Source organism: Pleurodeles waltl, chromosome 3_1, assembly GCF_031143425.1.
Source record: "Pleurodeles waltl isolate 20211129_DDA chromosome 3_1, aPleWal1.hap1.20221129, whole genome shotgun sequence".
In the NCBI taxonomy this organism is placed as follows: Eukaryota; Metazoa; Chordata; class Amphibia; order Caudata; family Salamandridae; genus Pleurodeles; species Pleurodeles waltl.
In genome coordinates, this window is record NC_090440.1 from 1,827,313,926 (window position 1) to 1,827,333,396 (window position 19,471).

A 19,471-nucleotide genomic window follows, 5' to 3' on the forward strand; every position below is an offset into this window, starting at 1 on the left:
GCGGGACACTGCCGGTTTTCCGTTTCTGACCGCGGCTGTACCGCCGCGGTCAGAATGCCCATGGGAGCACCGCCAGCCTGTTGGCGGTGCTCCCGCGGTCGTTGGCCCTGGCGGTCCATGACCGCCAGGGTCAGAATGACCCCCTAAATGTTACTAAAACATAGCAGCACTTGTCGCTGCACGGTGAAAAGCACTTTGCAAAGGTTAACTGTTCGCCTTTATATTGCTTATCACTGTATTTGGATGAATGACAAAATAAAGAGGTAATACTATCACAAAATGTGCCACATTCCGCCACATAATTTTCCTTTTCTTGCTGCATAAATTAGTAAACACAGGCATCTAATTTGGTACTTTCTTGCCACATAATTCCAGTGGCCCTGCTCCTATTTCGCTAATAGCATCATTATCATCGGGAAGGGCCTGCTATGTTTCTAAGTTCATGTTAAAAAACTCTCACTTTTACTAAATACATCTCAATGCAGTGATATAATCCCATGTACCGAGGTAAAACTCTTCTGTGTGTTAAAGTGTGTGTTTTTTTATTTTATTTATTTTTTTAACTTTGATGATGCCTGACTTTCTTTCCTCCATTCTAGGTAATGGGACATTTTTATTTCTTTTATTGTGAGTCCTGCCAGACATTCAGGCAAGGGCAGGGCTCGCTTCACACCAAGGGCCCATCTAAACAATGTTATCATGCAGATGCAGCAATTAGATATCTGATGCTCTTTCAGGACATGGATGAGAGGCCCACGTGCCTCACAGCACTGAACCACTGTTGCTCCCTGAGCTGTAACTTTGAAGTTTTTTTTAACTGGCGATGCGAGGCCCCTTACTTTGGAGCAGGCATTGGTCCCTAGACAGCTGCCCACACTGCTCATGTCTAGCACCGGCCCTTCATGGGGGAGGCCACGAGGAGCAGGGAGAGCATGATTGTTGTTGTAACAAGAAGAGCAGGTCTGGTGTAGTATAGTAAGGAGTTTACAGTGCTGAGCTATAATGTAACGTATTAATATCAAAGCTTCCACATTTTAAAGGAATACCGTTTTTGAATTTTAAAGATAATTTATCATATTTTCAGACCCTCGGCTGTGGCTCAGCTCTTCCTTTTAATTGTTGGCTTGCCCACTTGACTGACCACCCATCTGTAAATTTCATGGACTGCCCATAATTTAGCCCAGCCGTCAATTGTCCGTGATGGAAGGCTTAATGGATGGCATTTGTCTGTGATTTTAACCTTTCAGCAAATGCACAAAAGTTAATATGACAATTTAGTTTCCGCAACTGGAGTGTAAGGGAGGGAGTCTCTGTTCTCTGATCCCAAGGGAGGGGCAGACAGATAAGAAGCAGGCCTTCTTGCCAGGGTGCCTCCTTCCTGAAAGAAATGCAAATGTGGACAACCGGTAAATCTTTGTTTTTGAAAGGTACTGTAAGGGTGTTCCAAGCTGAGCTATGGAGTAAGTGGTTTTAATGGAAAGTTATAAAAAACGTTTGCACTAGGTATAACCTGTATATTATTGAAACCTATAGTTTAGAAGCACATTTTATGTTTAACCTAAATTCACATGCATATTTTGTGGCAGCCTATATTAAGCTGTGTGTAATACATGTTCAAAACGATGACTTGCACATTCACAGTGCTTTCAGGGACCCTGGGGCCTCATAGTACTAACAAACATGGGCAAAGTCAATAGGTCTCATCTGTGCAAGAGTTACTAGATTTGCCAATGTGTTTTAGCCATGTTATACACCAGAGTGGCTGCTATTCAGCATGGCTAAAAGTTAGTGGCAGAGAGGAAAGTGGGGAGGAGTGTCGTAGAGTGAAATGGTGAAGAGTGGAGTAGTGTGTTGTGGAATGGCAGAGAGTATTGTGTTTAGGAGTGGCACACAGTAGATTGGACTGGTGTAGAGTGCATTGGCATGGAGTGTTGCAGAATACCGTGGTGTAGAGGCATTGAGTGCGGCTGCATAGAATGCAGTGGCGTACAATGCTGAGACATAGAATGCAGAAGCATAGAGTGGTGCAGACTACAGTTGTGCAGAGTAGAGTGGCATAATGTGCAGTGGCACAGAGTAGAGTGGCATACAATAGAGTGGTAGAGTGTGCAGTAGTGCAAAGTGGTGTAGAGTGCAGTGGCGTAGGGTGCAGAGTACACTCGAGTGGCATAGAGTGGTTCAGAGTACAGTAGCAGAGAGTAGTGTCATGCAGAGTATAGTATAGTGCTGCAGAGTGCATTGGTTTAGAGCGGAGTTATGTAGAGCAGAGTGGCATAAAGTGTATTGGTTTAGAATGCAAGAGTACAGAGTGGTGTAGAGTACAGTGGCAGAGAGTGTTGTGTTGCTGAGTAGAGTGGCATAGACAGCAGTGGCGTAGACTACAGTGGTGCAGAGCAGAGTACAGTGGCGTATATTGCAGTTGCTTGGAGAGCATTGCCGTAGAGTGCAGTGAGGCAGAGTGGCGTAGAGTGCAGTGACGTAGAGTACAGTGGTGTAGAGTGCAGTGGCGTAGCGTAGATTGTTTCAGAGTAGAGTGAAGTTGCATAGAGTGGAGAGGTGCAGGGTAGAGTGCAGTGGCATACAGTGGAGAGGTGCAGGGTAGAGTGCAGTGGCATAGAGTGCAGAGGCGTAAAGTAGATTGTTTCAGAGTAGAGTGAAGTGGCATAGAGCGGAGAGGTGCAAGGCAGAGTACAGTTGTATACAGTAGCAGAGAATGTAATGGCATAGAGTATAGTGGTGTAGAGTGCCATGGTCCAACCACACCAGGAAGAGAGATGCCTTTCTTAGCCAAAAGGGACAGGGTCAATATATAAAAATAAATAAAGATTCCCTTTCGTACTCACACCCTTATTAGAAATATGTACAGGGGCTGCTTTCCTTAAAGAAGGAATAATGAAGATGAACAAACAATCCCATACACATATATGTCCAAAAAACAACCAGATACTCTTGAAATATAACAAATATATTTAGAGTGCAGGGACATAGAGTTGAGTGTTAAAGAGTAAAGTGCATTGGCACAGAGTGTATTGGCATAGAGTGCAGTGGCGTACAATACAGTGTTGCAGAGTGGCATAGAGTGGAGTTCTGCAGAGTAGATTGGTGTGGCATAGACTTGGCGTGGTGTAGCATGCAAAGGTGCAGAGTGCGGCGGTGTAGAGTGCATTGGCATAGAGTAGAGTGGTACAGAGTAGAGTAGAGAGGCATAGCGTGAAGTGGCATAAAGTGGAGAGGTTTAGGGTGGAGTACAGTAAAGTGTCCCAGAGTGCAGTGGCATTGGGTGGTGTAAAGTGGATAGGTGCAGAGTAGAGTGCAGTGGTGGGAGTGGTGCAGAGTAGAGTGGAGTATGCATGATGTAGTAGCACACTGCCATTTCAGACAACATGTTTTTAATTGAAATGACCATTGCATTGGCACAGACATACAGTTTTACTAATAAAACTATACAGTGCACAGACTATGATGTGTGGAAATTTCATCACCCAGTGTAATGAATGATTTGTTTTAATCATATTAAAGTATTTGTTTCAAGCACAGTTCACAATTAAAAAAATGGTGCTTCATTTGTGTTCCTAGTTCTGATATATTATTCTGAAATCCTTGCACAGTTCATTTAGGGGCAGATGTATCAAAGCTTTTTGCATTCGCAAACGGTGCGAATGCCCGTTTGCGAATGCAAAAAGCCATTTCAGAATGTATCAAAGGCATTCTGAATGCAATTTTAAGGAATCGCTAAAATAGTGATTCCTTAAAATTGCGACCCTGTTAAGAGAGTAGCAAATTGCGACTCTCTAAATAAGAAACCGCAAATAAGGATTCCTTATTTGTGATTTCTAAAGCACATGTAAGAAGCAATTCCTTAATGCGAATTGGGCATTAAGGAATCGCTATTACCACCAAGTTGAACTTGGTGGTAACCATGTGCAAATTTTAAAAATGCATTTAAAATTCCTTTTTTGAAAATTTACATGTAAAGCACACATGCCCTTTTGGCATGTGTGCACCTTACATATTGTAAAAAAATGTTTTGGGGTGCAGCAGAGGGGGCCTTAAGCCCCCAGCAGGTGCGAATGGGGCCGGTATTGCAATTTGCGATTCGGTAATAGCATTTGTGATTTTTAAGAAATCGCTATTACCAAATCGCAAATGTGATACATTGCATTTTGTGAATCAGAAATAGAGATTTTTTTAAAATCGCTATTTCCTATTCGCAAAAGGCCTTTTTCATACATCTGCCCCTTAATTACTGTCATATGATAGAAAAAAAACTCTTTCCTACCCCCATTATCCAGCAAGATTGTCACATAAATAGACTCACTTTGAAGTCAGAAAAAGAAAAGTAAACTCAAAGCTCCCACGGAAGACAGAGCCAGACATTTGACCATGTTATTTGAATGCACAGCAAATGTGATGAGATAAGAATAAGATTTACAGGCCTTCTTTACAGAAAGGGAGCACTTGGAAGGATACTGTACCTATGGTTTGGGCAAGGGAAGGGATGAACTCAAGCTGGACAGCTTAAAACATATAAAGCTAGTAAACTGAAAGCAACAAATCTGATTACAAGGATAATGGCAAGCATTGGGTGGACTGCATTACCAGGGAACCTCTCTTAATGTATTTAGAGTGGCAGCCGTGGGATACTTTGTGGGGAAAGTCCAGTATTTTGGCCTACTCCGTATCTTACAGAGGTTTCAATCAATCAATCAATCAAAAAAATGTATAAAGTGCGCTACTCACCCATGAGGGTCTCAAGGCGCTTGTGTGTGGGGGTGGGGGGTGAAGGGGGAGTTACTGATTGAACAGCCATGTCTTGAGGTTTTTTCTGAAGAGCAGGATGTCTTGGGTTTTGCGAAGGTTGGTGGGTAGGGAGTTCCAGGGAGGTTTGGCCACATCAATCTCCCAGGTAGTATTGCGAGAGGTCCTGCAATGGTCTCCATGTTGTAGGAAAGGTCTTTACACCCATCTTATCAGTTTGCCACCAGTGTAGGTTAGTGAATGGTGGTGGACATGAAATAGGGCTTTTAATGATTTTTTAAGGTGTTTGTAAGTAAGGAGTTGACCCGGGTAAAGATGGTAGTCTGCAACAAGGGTTTGGAAATCTAGTAGATTGCCATCCACAAACAAATCAACCAATTTTGAGACACCTGGTGCATGCCACTGACGCAGTTACCCTGAGCTCAGCCATCCTATGCGAGTGGAAAGGCCTAGCAGAGGTGGAGCAGGAGTGTAGGGTTTTGTGTCAGTGAGTTTATAGGTTCTAGCAAGGCAAGAGAAAGCTGGGCAAGATAACCCTGCATGGTGTTCCCTAAAATTGTCAGTAGGAAACTATGAGTAGTGTAGTACGCTCTCCTTAAAGTCTTTACGGATAAACCCATCTCAGACAGGGGATGGCAAGACAGCCAGCGAGCCATCTGTTGGAGCTGTGCAGCCAAATAATAGCATTCTAAGTCCAGAGGCCTAATCCACCCACAGTCACAGGTAGTTTTAGAGTGGAAAGAGCTACCCAACGGCACCCCAGCAACCAAATCTGATGTGTGGCGTGTCTGAAAAAGGAATGAGGGATGATCAGGGGAAGGTTTGCAGAATAATAAAATAATCAGGTAGCACACCATCTTCATTAGTGCCATGTGGTCCTCCTCTTTTAATCTCTTTGACTAGTAGTCTGGGCTCCCAGGTCTGAGATAAATGCAGAGTCCCGGACGTACAAAACAGACAAGTTGTGGGTACCTCACAATCTGACATTAGGTGTGAGACTGTTACCCACACCATCTGCTCTGCCTCATTATTTTTTTTAAAGTTTAAAATCCACTAGAGGCTGAGGTGAGCCAGATGTTTTTGTTCATCTTGTTTGAACTAGCGTAAGGTTGCTTACCTTAATGTTTCCCAACAGTTTGCCAAGGGTTTTAAAATGTGTAGAACCATAATCAGAATTTTGCCATTGCTTTCTCTCAAAGAAAGATTGGGTAGATCCGGGTAGGGGTGATGGCCTTTACACAGTGCTGAAGGGCATTAATTTACTACTGAACAAGGACATCATGTGACTCCTCAATGTAGCATAGCAGGAGGCAATCACAAAAAGACCATAGTGAATACTGCTATGTTGAAAATATTAAATAAATGCAATTATAACGTAGCCCTCTCCTTGGATGAGTCTGTAAAACGTGTGTTTGTTCATGAATTTGTGTCCTGAATTTTGACCCATTGGCCTGAATTTTTAACAGTGCTGCCCAGAATTTGCCTCCATGCCAGGTGGTAACCCTATTGCCACCTCTACGCCAGACCTAATAATAATAATAACAATAAAATGATCAATAAACACACGTTCAAGTTATTGTGTAACGAGGTGTTGCTGCGGCGGGCGCGAAGGGTCGTTTTCTCATGTTTCAGAAAATCTGAGGTAGTGTTGCAACAGAAGGTGTGTCCATTTGAAGGAATAGCTGAAGTGCCTGCCCTGAACGGCTGCTGATTTTGACGTGTCTTTGCTTAAGCGCTCTGTGATTGGCTACATGGATTCGATGACGTCCAATGTGAATCTGCCTTCCCGGTTACTACTTTCGGTTTCAATAGCTAAAGAAGTGCTGCTGCCGTCAGGAAGTGACTACTCCAGAGGAGTCGTGAAGACAGCTTGGTGCAGCGTTTTATAGGAGATACACCGTCGGAAATAATTCTTTCCAGGTTAGTATTCTCTTTTGTTTCTCTTAGGACCAACTTCCGAGAACGTCCAGTCTCACTTGGGAGGGTCGACGTACGGGTTGCTTCCAGTATAGAATACTTTAAACTTCCCAATTAATTCAGGTAACCTGTTGGTGTCAGCACTTTGAAAGCACATTTTGTCTTGGTTTAGAGCAGGGATACTCAAAGTACGGCCCCTCTGACCTTTAAATGCGAGCCCCTGGCCAACAGGAGCACTGAGCAGGTGTTTGCTCGACTCCACACTAACAATAAAAATATTAGAGACACAATCATTTAAACTTAAAAGAAAGGAAATAACTAGGGACTCCTGCACTCAACTTTAGAAACACCTTCATTTTTAAAGACATCTTGCAGCATAAGTGTCCTAAACTAAGACAGTCTCTTCAAAATTAAAAAAGTGTATTGAGTTAACATGCAGAACCTTTTCACCTTAGAACAATTTATTTTATCAGTGCATTGAGATGTATTAATTTAAAAGTGATACTTTTCAAACATACATTTGGAAACATTAATTCTTCCCCTTACCCTGATAACAGCACCAATAGTAAATTAAAGAGACAAGTCACTTGGTATGTGCACTTTATGGGTGGGCTGGGTTCCTATCATACATGAACAACAACATAGTTTAATAAATAAAACATAGAAGCAGGTTAGAAGCAGCAAATTAAACATATAAGCAGGTTAGAAGCAGCGCACACCATGAAATCATGTAATTCAAGGTCCTCTCATATGTGATAATGCAGAAAAAGGAGAGGAAGTGATATTAAACAATTGCCAAAGCTCACACAATTTAGAAAAGTGGATAAGCCAGGATTAATTCCATGTTTTCTGGTTTCCCATTGTTTATTTCAGCCACTAGATGTATATCCTTCGCTTCTCCTACACCTATCTTGCCACCAATCCCCCCCAGCCACCCCACCCGACCGCCACTGCCCTGGCATTAATGCGGCCCCGGGCACATCACAGACCAAACTTTTTGGCCCCTGGGAAAATGTTTGCGAGTACCCATGGTTTAGAGCGTCCCGGCTGTTGTCTATTTTGAACTTTATCTGTTGAGCTGGCACCTTCATGGAGCCGGAATATTTAGTGAATAACTGGTGCAGTGCATTTTCTTCAACAATCAGTGCAAACTGTGTATTTCCCCGCTCTAGTGTTTTAAATGCACTTTTTACACTGGTCAACATTTGCAAACGCATGTGCACAGTTGAGCTGTGCAAGTTTTGCACTAAGTGACTTGAATCTTAATGTTGTATTGTGCAGAACGTGTATGTTGCTTTCAGAAAAAAACATGATCTCGTGTACTCGATGCCTTCGAGTTCTAAAAAGTACTGAGAATTATACCTTAAAGCCGATTTCAAATGTATCTCTGCAAGTTAAGAGAAATAATTATGCAAGTAAAAATACTCCTGTTACAGAGGAAACATCCTGAACATTTTTCAACCTTAGCAAATGAAAGTGCGAAGAGGAAGAGGAAAGCATCCAAATTTAAAATCGTTTGAGGTACGAGATTATTAGTATGCGCGACATATTGATGATTCTGGACTTCTGCTTGCGTAAGAAAGTTTTGAAATATATTTTTCGCTAACTTTTCGATTATGTAAAAACTATATTACGCGTCTAAATAAAATGCACGCTATGCCTGCTACCATTCAAAGAAGGCAATGAATCATGGTTGAGTTGTGCTCCTATATTTGTTTGAAATTTGAGTTGGCCCTTCTTTTAATAAACTCCACAGTTTGATTGGCTGAGTCCAATTTGCTTACATTTAGAACCCTCAAAACATAAATAATGCAACTTTTGCACTTGAGCTATCAATTAGAATATTATAAATAGGCAACTGAATTGTCACTGTATCTGCTAATTCGATAACAGAACACATTTAAGCCTTTGCTGTATTTAATCTGTGGCAGTATTTACTTTATCAAGTCACACTGCTAACGGCAAAGACTACCGGTAGCTGGTGAAGAAAAGGTACAAAATCTTGTTATTAACACTTTCATCTTACTTTTTACGAGTCTCCTCTAGTTACATTGTTCGTGTCCACATCGTTATCAGCTAGCATACATTGATGCTCCCGGGATGTGTTTCTAATCAATGAACAGTAGACTGTTATCTCACATTTTTATGTCAACATCACCGATAAACACTGGCTGTTTAATATAAATCTGACAGACTTCCTGTAGATAAAAATGTATCTGTTGGTGCTTATTAAGGACTAGAGTACATAAGCAACAGAGAGCAATACAGGGTAGAAGTGGAAGCAAAAAATCTAGGTGGTGTGGAGAATTATTCAGGATTGAGCGCAATGAGAAGGAGAGAAAGGGAGCACATTTCTATAGTGGATGGATGTAGGGTTGTGAAGCCGATAGTTCTTTTCGATTGCTGACAAAGTGCATCCATGACGTCACGAGTCTTTAGTTCCTTTCTGAATCCAGTGGTGTTATTACAAGCTTGATACGAGGAAGATTTGTTACAGATTAAGTATACATAAATTAAAAATGATTATATCTGGTTTTTCTTTCTTGAAGTATACTGGTCTCCCGAGGTTCCTAGTCTTTCGGCCATATAGGTTGTACACACATTGTTATTGGTTTAAAGAAGCAGGTTTTGAGATCATGCGTACATAGAAGGCAGTTAGTGCAAGTCCATTACTGATGAGTAAAATGATCATAGTTCTTACTGTTTTTGATGAGTGGAGGGACAGTGTGTGGGACACCCTTCACAAAACTATAACCATAACCTGTTTCTTTTTGTCCCTAAACAGGTGAAATTGCATTGAGCGTACCATTCAGGCACCAAACTCTTACACATTGAACTGTAAATTAGAAACGCATTCTTAAAATTAAATCCTTGGGAGATGACTTCGTTTCAAGGTACTGTTGTGAGCTATGTAGAAGGGTAGACAAAGAAAATTTATTATTTAATTGATGTAGCAGTTGAATACACGTAAATCCTGGTTGAAGATACAGATCTGCTGGGTGCTGGTCAAAAAACCAAAGGTTAGAAGGGTAAATGAAGGGTGACACACTGTAGGAAGCTGGCTCTGTATATACTACAGGGAGTGCAGAATTATTAGGCAAGTTGTATTTTTGAGGATTAATTTTATTATTGAACAACAACCATGTTCTCAATGAACCCAAAAAACTCATTAATATCAAAGCTGAATATTTTTGGAAGTAGTTTTTAGTTTGTTTTTAGTTTTAGCTATGTTAGGGGGATATCTGTGTGTGCAGTTGACTATTACTGTGCATAATTATTAGGCAACTAAACAAAAAAAAATATATACCCATTTCAATTATTTATTATTACCAGTGAAACCAATATAACATCTCAACATTCACAAATATACATTTCTGACATTCAAAAACAAAACAAAAACAAATCAGTGACCAATATAGCCACCTTTCTTTGCAAGGACACTCAAAAGCCTGCCATCCATGGATTCTGTCAGTGTTTTGATCTGTTCACCATCAACATTGCGTGCAGCAGCATCCACAGCCTCCCAGACACTGTTCAGAGAGGTGTACTGTTTTCCCTCCTTGTAAATCTCACATTTGATGATGGACCACAGGTTCTCAATGGGGTTCAGATCAGGTGAACAAGGAGGCCATGTCATTAGATTTCCTTCTTTTATACCCTTTCTTGCCAGCCACGCTGTGGAGTACTTGGACGCGTGTGATGGAGCATTGTCCTGCATGAAAATCATGTTTTTCTTGAAGGATGCAGACTTCTTCCTGTACCACTGCTTGAAGAAGGTGTCTTCCAGGAACTGGCAGTAGGACTGGGAGTTGAGCTTGACTCCATCCTCAACCCGAAAAGGCCCCACAAGCTCATCTTTGATGATACCAGCCCAAACCAGTACTCCACCTCCACCTTGCTGGCGTCTGAGTCGGACTGGAGCTCTCTGCCCTTTACCAATCCAGCCACGGGCCCATCCATCTGGCCCATCAAGACTCACTCTCATTTCATCAGTCCATAAAACCTTATAAAAATCAGTCTTGAGATATTTCTTGGCCCAGTCTTGACGTTTCAGCTTGTGTGTCTTGTTCAGTGGTGGTCGTCTTTCAGCCTTTCTTACCTTGGCCATGTCTCTGAGTATTGCACACCTTGTGCTTTTGGGCACTCCAGTGATGTTGCAGCTCTGAAATATGGCCAAACTGGTGGCAAGTGGCATCGTGGCAGCTGCACGCTTGACTTTTCTCAGTTCATGGGCAGTTATTTTGCGCCTTGGTTTTTCCACACGCTTCTTGCGACCCTGTTGACTATTTTGAATGAAACGCTTGATTGTTCGATGATCACGCTTCAGAAGCTTTGCAATTTTAAGAGTGCTGCATCCCTCTGCAAGATATCTCACTATTTTTGACTTTTCTGAGCCTGTCAAGTCCTTCTTTTGACCCATTTTGCCAAAGGAAAGGAAGTTGCCTAATAATTATGCACACTTGATATAGGGTGTTGATGTCATTAGACCACACCCCTTCTCATTACAGAGATGCACATCACCTAATATGCTTAATTGGTAGTAGGCTTTCAAGCCTATACAGCTTGGAGTAAGACAACATGCATAAAGAGGATGATGTGGTCAAAATACTCACTTGCCTAATAATTCTGCACTCCCTGTATATCAAAGAGAGATAGTGTGCACAGAGTCCAGGGAATCCCCAGAGGCTTAACAGAGGCTAAAAAAGTTAATAATAATGCTCTATTTGTGGTAGTGTGGTCGAGCAGTTAGGCTTATCAGAGGGTAGTGTGAAGCATTTGTTGCACACACACAAGCAATAGAAGAAGCACGCACTCAATGACTTAACTCCAGACCAATAAGATTTTATATAGAAACATATCTTTTTGTTACTTTATTACTAGAACCACAAGATTCAGTTCAGAAGTCAATACTGTTGCAGGTAGTACTTAACATAGACATCAATGTAACTTGGTTTCACTTTAGTCAAGTTAACAGTTTTTAAGAAAACAGGCAATATTTATTTTAAAAGTGGACACAGCGCATTTTCTGAATAGTTCCTGGGGGAAGAAAATAAAGTACAGTTTTAGAGGTAAGTACACGACTTACAGTACAAGTCTCCGGGTTATAGGTAGTCCACCTTTGGGGGGTTCAAGTCAACCCCAAGCACCCACCACCAGCAACCCGGGCCGGCCGGGTGCAGAGGTCAAAGTTGAGCAATTTTGACATGGGCTTCTATGTAGACAGAGGTACTCGGAATCCGGTCTACCAGCAGGTAAGTACCCGTGGCTCGGAGGGCAGACCAGGAGGGATTAGAAGAGCACTGGAGGGGCCACAAGTAGGCACCAAACACACAACCTCAGCGGCACAGAGGCGGCCGGGTGCAGGGTGCAAAAAGGATGTTGGGCTCCCAATGCTGGTCTATGAGAGGACTCCGGGGGTCACTCAGAGGCTGCAGGCGAGGTTCCAGGGGCGTTTCTCAGGCACCCCACCGGTCGGACAGGGAAGAGGGCCGCTTGTTGATCGTTGCTGCACCGGGTGTCGGTTTCTCCAAGGCCTGGGGGCTGCAGGTGCAGTGGGTCCTTTGGCGTCGGATATCTTCTTCCGGGGCTTTCACGCTCAGGGGAATCCTCAGGGTTCCCTCTGAAGGTGTTGTCGTGTAGGGGGTCAACCCAGGGTGAGCACTTGCTCGGAATCGCCTAGGGACCCTCTCTGGCTGGGTGAACCACCTGGACATGGCCGTGGGCGTCAGGTGCAGAGTAGTCAGGACTCGCGCTTCTGGAGTGAGGTGCGAGTCCTTTAGAAGAGGTTTCTTCTTCTTTTCTTCTTTGGACAGGGCTGCTGTCCATGGGAGTTCTTGATCATCTCTGATGCAGGCAGTACTCAGGAGGTTTTTCAGAGGTCGCTGGACCTGCAGGACGCGTCGCCTTTCTTCTTTAGGTTCTTTGAAGCAGGAGATATGCCAGAAGGGCTGGGACCAATCATTTGTCTCCTTTCCTTCTCTTCTGGGGTTTCAGCTAAGCAGTCCTTCTTCTTGTGAGGTCGTCAGGAATCTGGCGAGTTGGATTAAGGGAAGCCCTTAAATACAAGATTTAGGGGTGTTACAGGGGTCAGAGCGCAGTACCCAGTGGCTACTGTCCCTGAGGGTGGCTACACCCTTCTTGTGTCCACTCCCTTTGAGGAGGGGGGGCACATTTCTATCCCTGTTGGTCCCTGTACTCCAAACCAAGATGGAGGATTCTGCAGGGAGGGGGCCACTTCAGCTCTGGACACCTTAGGGGTGGTCCCAGCTGAAGTGGTCACTCCTCCTTGTTTTTCTCAGGTTTTCTGCCGAACTGGCCAAAGGGGGGCTTTGTCCGGGTGGCAGGCCTTTCCACTAGCTGGAGTGCCCTGGGGCACTGTAACACGAGGCCTGATCCTTTGAGTGTCACCGCCAGGTGTTACAGTTCATGCAGGAGGGGAGGTGTGAAGCACCTCCACCTAGAGCAGGCTTTGTTTCTGGCCTCAGAGGGCACTAAGGCCCTCACCCCCTGGGGTCAGAAACTCGTCTGCTAGTGGCAGGCTGGCACAGACCAGTCAGTCCTACACTAGAGGATTAGGTAAAAGTCAGGGCATCTCTAAGATGCCCTCTGTCTGCATTTTTTAATAAATCCCTCACTGGCATCAGTGGGGGATTATTGTGCTGAGAAGGTTGGTACCAAACTTCCCAGTATTCAGTGAAACCACTATGGAGCTGTGGAGTTTGTAATGACAAACTCCCAGACCATATACTTAATATGGCCACACGGTGCTTACAATGTCTAAGAATGGACTTAGACACTGAAGGGGCATATTGCTCATGCAGCTATGCCCTCACCTGTGGCATAGTGCACCCTGCCTCCTTAGGGCTGTAAGGCCTGCAAGAGGGGTGACTTACCTATGCCACAGGCAGTGTTTTGTGGGCATGGCACCCTGAGAGGGATGCCATGTTGACTTTGCCTTTTTTTCCCCACCAGCACACACAGTCTGCAATGGCAATGTGCATGTAATAGGTGAGGGGTCCCTTAGGTGGCTCAACACATGCTGCAGGCCTTAGGGACCTTCCCAGGTCAAAGGGCCCTTGGTACCACTGGTACCTTTTACAAGGGACTTATCTGTGTGCCAGAGGTGTGCCAATTGTGGAAATAATGGTACCTTTTTAGGGAAAGGGTTAGCAGGACCCCAGCACACCCTCAGTCAAGTTAGCATCAATATCAGGCAAAAAGTGGGGGTAACTGCAACAAGTGCCACTTTCCTACACACACATACTCACACAGATCATTCAGAATATTGTTTTAGTGCAATCAAGTAAACGGCAATATGAAGAGAGCAAATTGTCCAGGAATCAAGTTTCTTCTCGAAAAGTTTTCAAAGCAGTATTAGCACTGTGATAGTTACAAAATATCTGTTTATAGTATATGTTATTAAATTAAGAAACATGAATCTTTGTATTACATCAAACACATGTATACACTGTTAGAACATAAAGCCTGCCACTGACAGCCGGTTACCAGCAACTGGACAGATGGATAGGTTTCTATGCTATTTAACCAGATGTTGAATCAGTAGTGAATTGTTGCAAATGCCCTTCCCTCTAAGGTCACCCCCAGAGAGTTTGCCTTTTCCCTCCACTTTTTGATGAATTTGTTTTTGTTGGCCACTGGAAAACACTGCTAAAGTGCATGTGCTCTCTCCCCTGAGCATGGTTCAATTGGGTTACACCTCTTTGGCAAATTTAATTTACTTGTAAGCCCGTAGGGAAGTGCACTATATGTGCACAGGGCCTGTAAATTAAATGCTACTAGTGGGCCTGCAGCACTGATTGTGCCACCCACTACAGTAGCCCTTCAAACATGTCTCAGGCCTGGCACTGCAGAGCCTGTGTGTGCAGTTGTAAACTGCCATTCCAACCTGGCATCTCTCCCATTGGATAACATTGGGATTACCGTCAAACATCTTTAAAGTGTAATTTCCAATTGGAAAGAGACAGGAGTTTGGTGTCCCTGGACTCACAATTTAAAATCACAACTTATGGTGAAGTTGTATTTTAAATTGTAAGCCTGAAGATGCCACTTTTAGAAAGTTGGCATTTTCTTACTTTAACCATTCTGTGCCTCTGCCTGTCTCTGAATATGCATTTTGAAGTAGATGACAGCTGTGCTTTGTGCATTCACACTAGACAGTCACACACAAAGGGAGCTTGGGTATGGCATTTGCATATTGCTGCCCCATCACCTGGCTGATGAGTCTTCCTAGGCTAGGTCGGTGGGCGGAGCTGATACTTACTCCTGAATAGGGCTGCACCTTTCCTCACACAAAGGGCTGTGTAGCCCCCTGTAGTGTGTCTGGAGCCAGGGAGGACAGGACATGGACCATGTAGACTTCTAAGGGAAGCCAGGAACTTTTTTCCACCTTCTAGAACCAGGGCACCAAAGTATAAATACTGGACCCCAAACCCTGCCAAATCAGATCTCTACTGGAATCAAGGACACTGCCAGGAGCAAGGACTGCTGTGCTGCCAGGAGGGACTGCCACTCAGCAACTACATTGCTGTGTTGGCCTACTGCTGGGTGTGCATTAGGAGGAGCTGCCACTTTGCTACTTGTTTTGCTGTGGTGGCCCACTGCTTGCTGTGCATTTAGGAGAGACTGCCACTTTGTTACTTGCTTTGCTGCCTGCTACCGCTTGCCTGCAGTGAGTGGGACTGGACTTGCTCTCTACATTCTTGAACCCAGAAATCACCAAGGGATTGTTGGCTTGCCCACTGTTTGTCTGTAGTCTCAGGTACATCAAAGACTGCCTACAACGCACCTGCTACAGCATCTGAACTCTGACATCTGTAAGTCTACCCTGCTGAGTTGTGCCACAACAGTCCTGGAACCTTGGAAGTGGGCTGAAGGTACTCTGATGTCTGTGGTGTTCATCAGAACCACTGTGAAGCAATGTAAGCCTCACCGCTCAGTTTCTTCAAACCGACTCTGGACGACACGAAACCTCGGAGAGCCATGCAGACCATGCACCAGGATTTAAGGTACTGTGTACAGTGGCCCAAGTGGGTCCTATTAGGCGCCCCGCGCTCCATTGCGGTAGACCTGAACTTATGACTTAGCAGCGATCCAGCGAGTCCAGATAACCACCATTGGCACTTTGAGCTTCTATGTGCTATTTTCACCTAAATCTTCGAAAATTGAATATCTCAGGATCTACTTATTGGATTGTTGTTGTTTTTGTCATGTTTTAATCAGATAAATATAGCTATTTTTCTAAATTGGTGTTGTCTTTTTGTGGTGCCTTTCACTGTGTTACTGTAATTGAGTGTTGCACAAATAATTCACGCCTTGTTTTGTAAGTTGAGCCTGCCTGTCCCGTGCCAAGCTGCCAGAGGGTGAGCACAGGTTAATTTGGGTTGTGTATCTGACTTACCCTGATGAGGATTGTGGTCCCTACTTGGACAGGGTGTACACCTCTGCCAACTAGAGACCCAGTTTCTAAAAGGAATAATATTGGCTGTGCCATCATGTAGTGATGAAAATCTATTTGTAAGACCACCAGCCAGATAAACATTTATGAGGCACAGCTATGTAAATAGCCACCAGATAACCAGCGAAGCATCTCAACAAGTTGACCAGGAGCTGAAAAATATGAAGAATTTCTAATTCTTCACTGGATGTTGGCTAATTGAAGTAAGAGCATTTGTGGTTTAACTTGCTGCAGGATAAAAAAGAATATTTATTGTTTAACTCGCTGCCTAAAAACAGTAAAATATCAGTGTCATTTAACTGCAGAGAGATACACAGGCAAAGGGCCTCAGAGCAGCTTTTAACCAGGGATGCTGGTCCTAAAGCGTGATTGAGTAGACGTGTGTATTTGGCCAGTTTAGGGTGGATTATCCTCAAAAAGGTCCAAGTGGCCAGCTGAGCTGAGTGCAGTCTAGGAATGTGTGGGTCAAGAACTGCAGCAGCAGTCCGTAACCATTGAAGTTCTCCCCCAAATGAGCCTGGGCTCCCAATAGGTGAGTTCCTTATCCCTGGGAGCATTTGCCCATTCCTGGAATATTGCTGGATGAAATTTGGTACTCGGACATGGATGTCTAATGGGGATTTAGAGCATGCCCCCTTTCTGTATCAACAGCTCATAGCTGTAGACCTAAAGCCAGGGCCTCAATTGATGCATCTGTCAACCTGGCAACTTGCAGTGATTGTCTACAGGTCTCCTGAGTGCCCTACAAGAATCCAGATCTTGGTTAAATCAAACATCTAGCTTTGACCAAGGCAAGACATAGTAAGATGACCTTGTGAGTTAAGGGTGGCCAGGGTACATGGATCAGACATCTATTATGATGTATGGGGATGTGTGGAAGAGTTTGATGGAGTTAGCCAGCAACTACGGGGAAATTAACTCCTTAAACAAAGGATGTCACTCCTTGTGTGTGTGATCACCTGCATCTGCTTTCTGGCGTTTTGCCATAAAAAAATAGTCTGAAATCCTCGGAAGACCTCTGGAAGACAGGCACAAGACTGAGGCAGAAAGCATTCTGGAACAAATAGCAGTCATTGCTTTTGAGAACTAAAATTTTGAAGGTTTGTATCGCCAAATCCAGGCAACAAGACTGGGCTTCTCTTTGAAAATACCAACCGATTGTGCTTCTAAATGGTGGATACTCAGCCAAAACCCTGCAGACTAGAAACACCCAGAAGACCTACAGATTATAGACCTGTAGGCACCAATCCAGAATCGGGAAGAAAACCTAAGGTGAAGAAACGCTAAATTGTCCTGCATTGGCATGAGGGAGTGGACAACTAGTCATGGGATAAAACTTCAGGGTTCTTCTTCTCCATAACAAGATGTTGTTTCCACAAAATCATGTATCGTAGAGACAGTCGTGAATCTGACCTATTATCTCATGGACTCCTTTTCTGCCTCCATTTTCTAAAGCAGTCGAAACCTATTTCTCCTTGTTTTGACAGTAACTGTTATAACTTGAAGATTCTCTTAAAGTTTCCTCCTGCAAGGTCTTGTCTCACTGTGGTCTTTCAAAGTCTCTTGCTTGTTACTTTATAACGTTTTTTTTCCTTGATGACAAACCTTCATTACTACTTAAAATTAGTTTTTAATTTAGGCCACTTTCTTGAAATTTGCCATGTTCGAAATACAGTATTTTTAAATACAATCATTGTTACTATTAAGTCGGTTATTTTCCAAATGCGAATGCACTCCTACCTGACACCAGAATGTTTCTGTGGGCAAGTCTGCAGCTCTCGGGTGCTGGTAGATAGGGGATTCAACAAGTCTCTTAGCATGCTGTACGCGTGCGACTCTCTTCTTCACATGCATCCAGCACACTTGACGTTAAGCATGTGACTCTTGATGTGGTTCACTTTTAAGGTGAAAACCACAATCAAGATGGCTGCAGCTCTTGTCTTGGAATTATGCAACTTATACCCTAATAAATATTCAGTTACCACTTTGAAATAGCAATGTACTGGCTGAGGGTCCTTCTTTCTGAAGAGTTCTGGGTGGCCTTTGCTGTGAAGCGATACATCAGCAGATCACCTTGTACATAATGTATTTATAACATGATTGAGGGATTTTGTAGCCCTTTTCCTGTAACTTTGCCCAGTGCATTATTAGATTACTATGCTTAGAGAGGTGGTATATTTGAAATAATACGTTTTTGCAGGTTCGCTGGCAAATAGGTCCTAGTTTTAGACTCCTAAACCTTCTAACAAGCATAGGCTCTCTGACAATTTACCAACTTGAGCAGGCAGTCGGGGGGACCGTAATGCACATAACTCATTCGACGTGGCAATGGTGCCTGTAGCATAATTATCAGTTCTGTGAGATTAAGGATTATTTATTGGTTATTAGTAAATTCCCTATCCCTAGTTCCCCCATTTCTGAACACACACGAGAAATACTCACTATATATTTAAAGAGTTTGTATTAATAATGCCGTAATCTTGTGCAAATTACATGAATAGATGTTACTACGAAATAAACATCATGGTTTTGATTACAAAAGTAGTTAAAGCATATCACCAAGATTAGCAATTTATTAAATGATGTTCATGAAATCAAAGCATTTAATGATAAGGCTTGCCTGTGGTAAAAAAAAAAAGATCCCTTTCTAGCCTTTAGCTAAATAACTCGTAGCACCAAAGCTGGTCTTGTGTTAATCTCTCCACATTCAAAATGTGGCATGTTTCATTGATTTGTGCTCGAAATCTTAATTGTCAATGGAATGGGCTACTAGATAGATGTTGTCCCGAGGAGGAAGCACAAACAGATATAACTGGGTTGCATGTGGAACTGACCAAGAGTTCTGGATCACTAAATGTGTGGTGTACGGAAGAACCTCAGCAGATTGCCTACTTATTCTATCTGCAACAAAGCTACCATAGTGAGGTAGAATATGTGCTTGTGTTTCAGGACATTTATAACAGCTGTGATGACAAGTAACCATTTTCTGACCATTCAGCACTTGTATGTTTGAACCAGGAAAAGCACTAGAATATCCACCTCTAGGAAAATTGTGAGTTGAATCATTGCAGGAACTAAGGCCCTCATTAAGACCATGGCGGTAAAAACCGTCTACCGCCTCTGCGACGACCGCCAAAAGACCGTCACTGCAGCTACCAGCCGTCTGCCATATTATGACCACAGCCGGATTTCCGCCACAAGAAGGGCGGAAATCCTGCTGTAGCCATACTGGCGGATGGCAGTAAGGTGGCGCTGCTACCACCATCTGCGCCACACCAGTAGACCGCCGCCAGCCGTATTATGAAAAATAATACGGCCTGG

General features: G+C 43.5%; 1 protein-coding gene across 8 annotated transcripts in view; it reads left to right on the forward strand.

The window, feature by feature from the left end:
* Positions 1 to 6,556: 6,556 nt before the first annotated feature.
* STAT1 (signal transducer and activator of transcription 1) overlaps positions 6,557 to 19,471 on the forward strand; it is a 533,280-nt gene continuing 520,365 nt past the window's right edge. For 4 of the 8 annotated variants that reach the window (XM_069225879.1, XM_069225877.1, XM_069225884.1 and 1 more), the window contains exon 1: positions 6,557 to 6,678. The gene's annotated coding sequence lies outside the window, so the exon portion shown is untranslated. Of the gene's footprint in view, positions 6,679 to 8,111; positions 8,197 to 19,471 lie in introns of all 8 variants that reach the window. The other 4 variants (XM_069225881.1, XM_069225878.1, XM_069225885.1 and 1 more) reach the window with 2 other exon arrangements.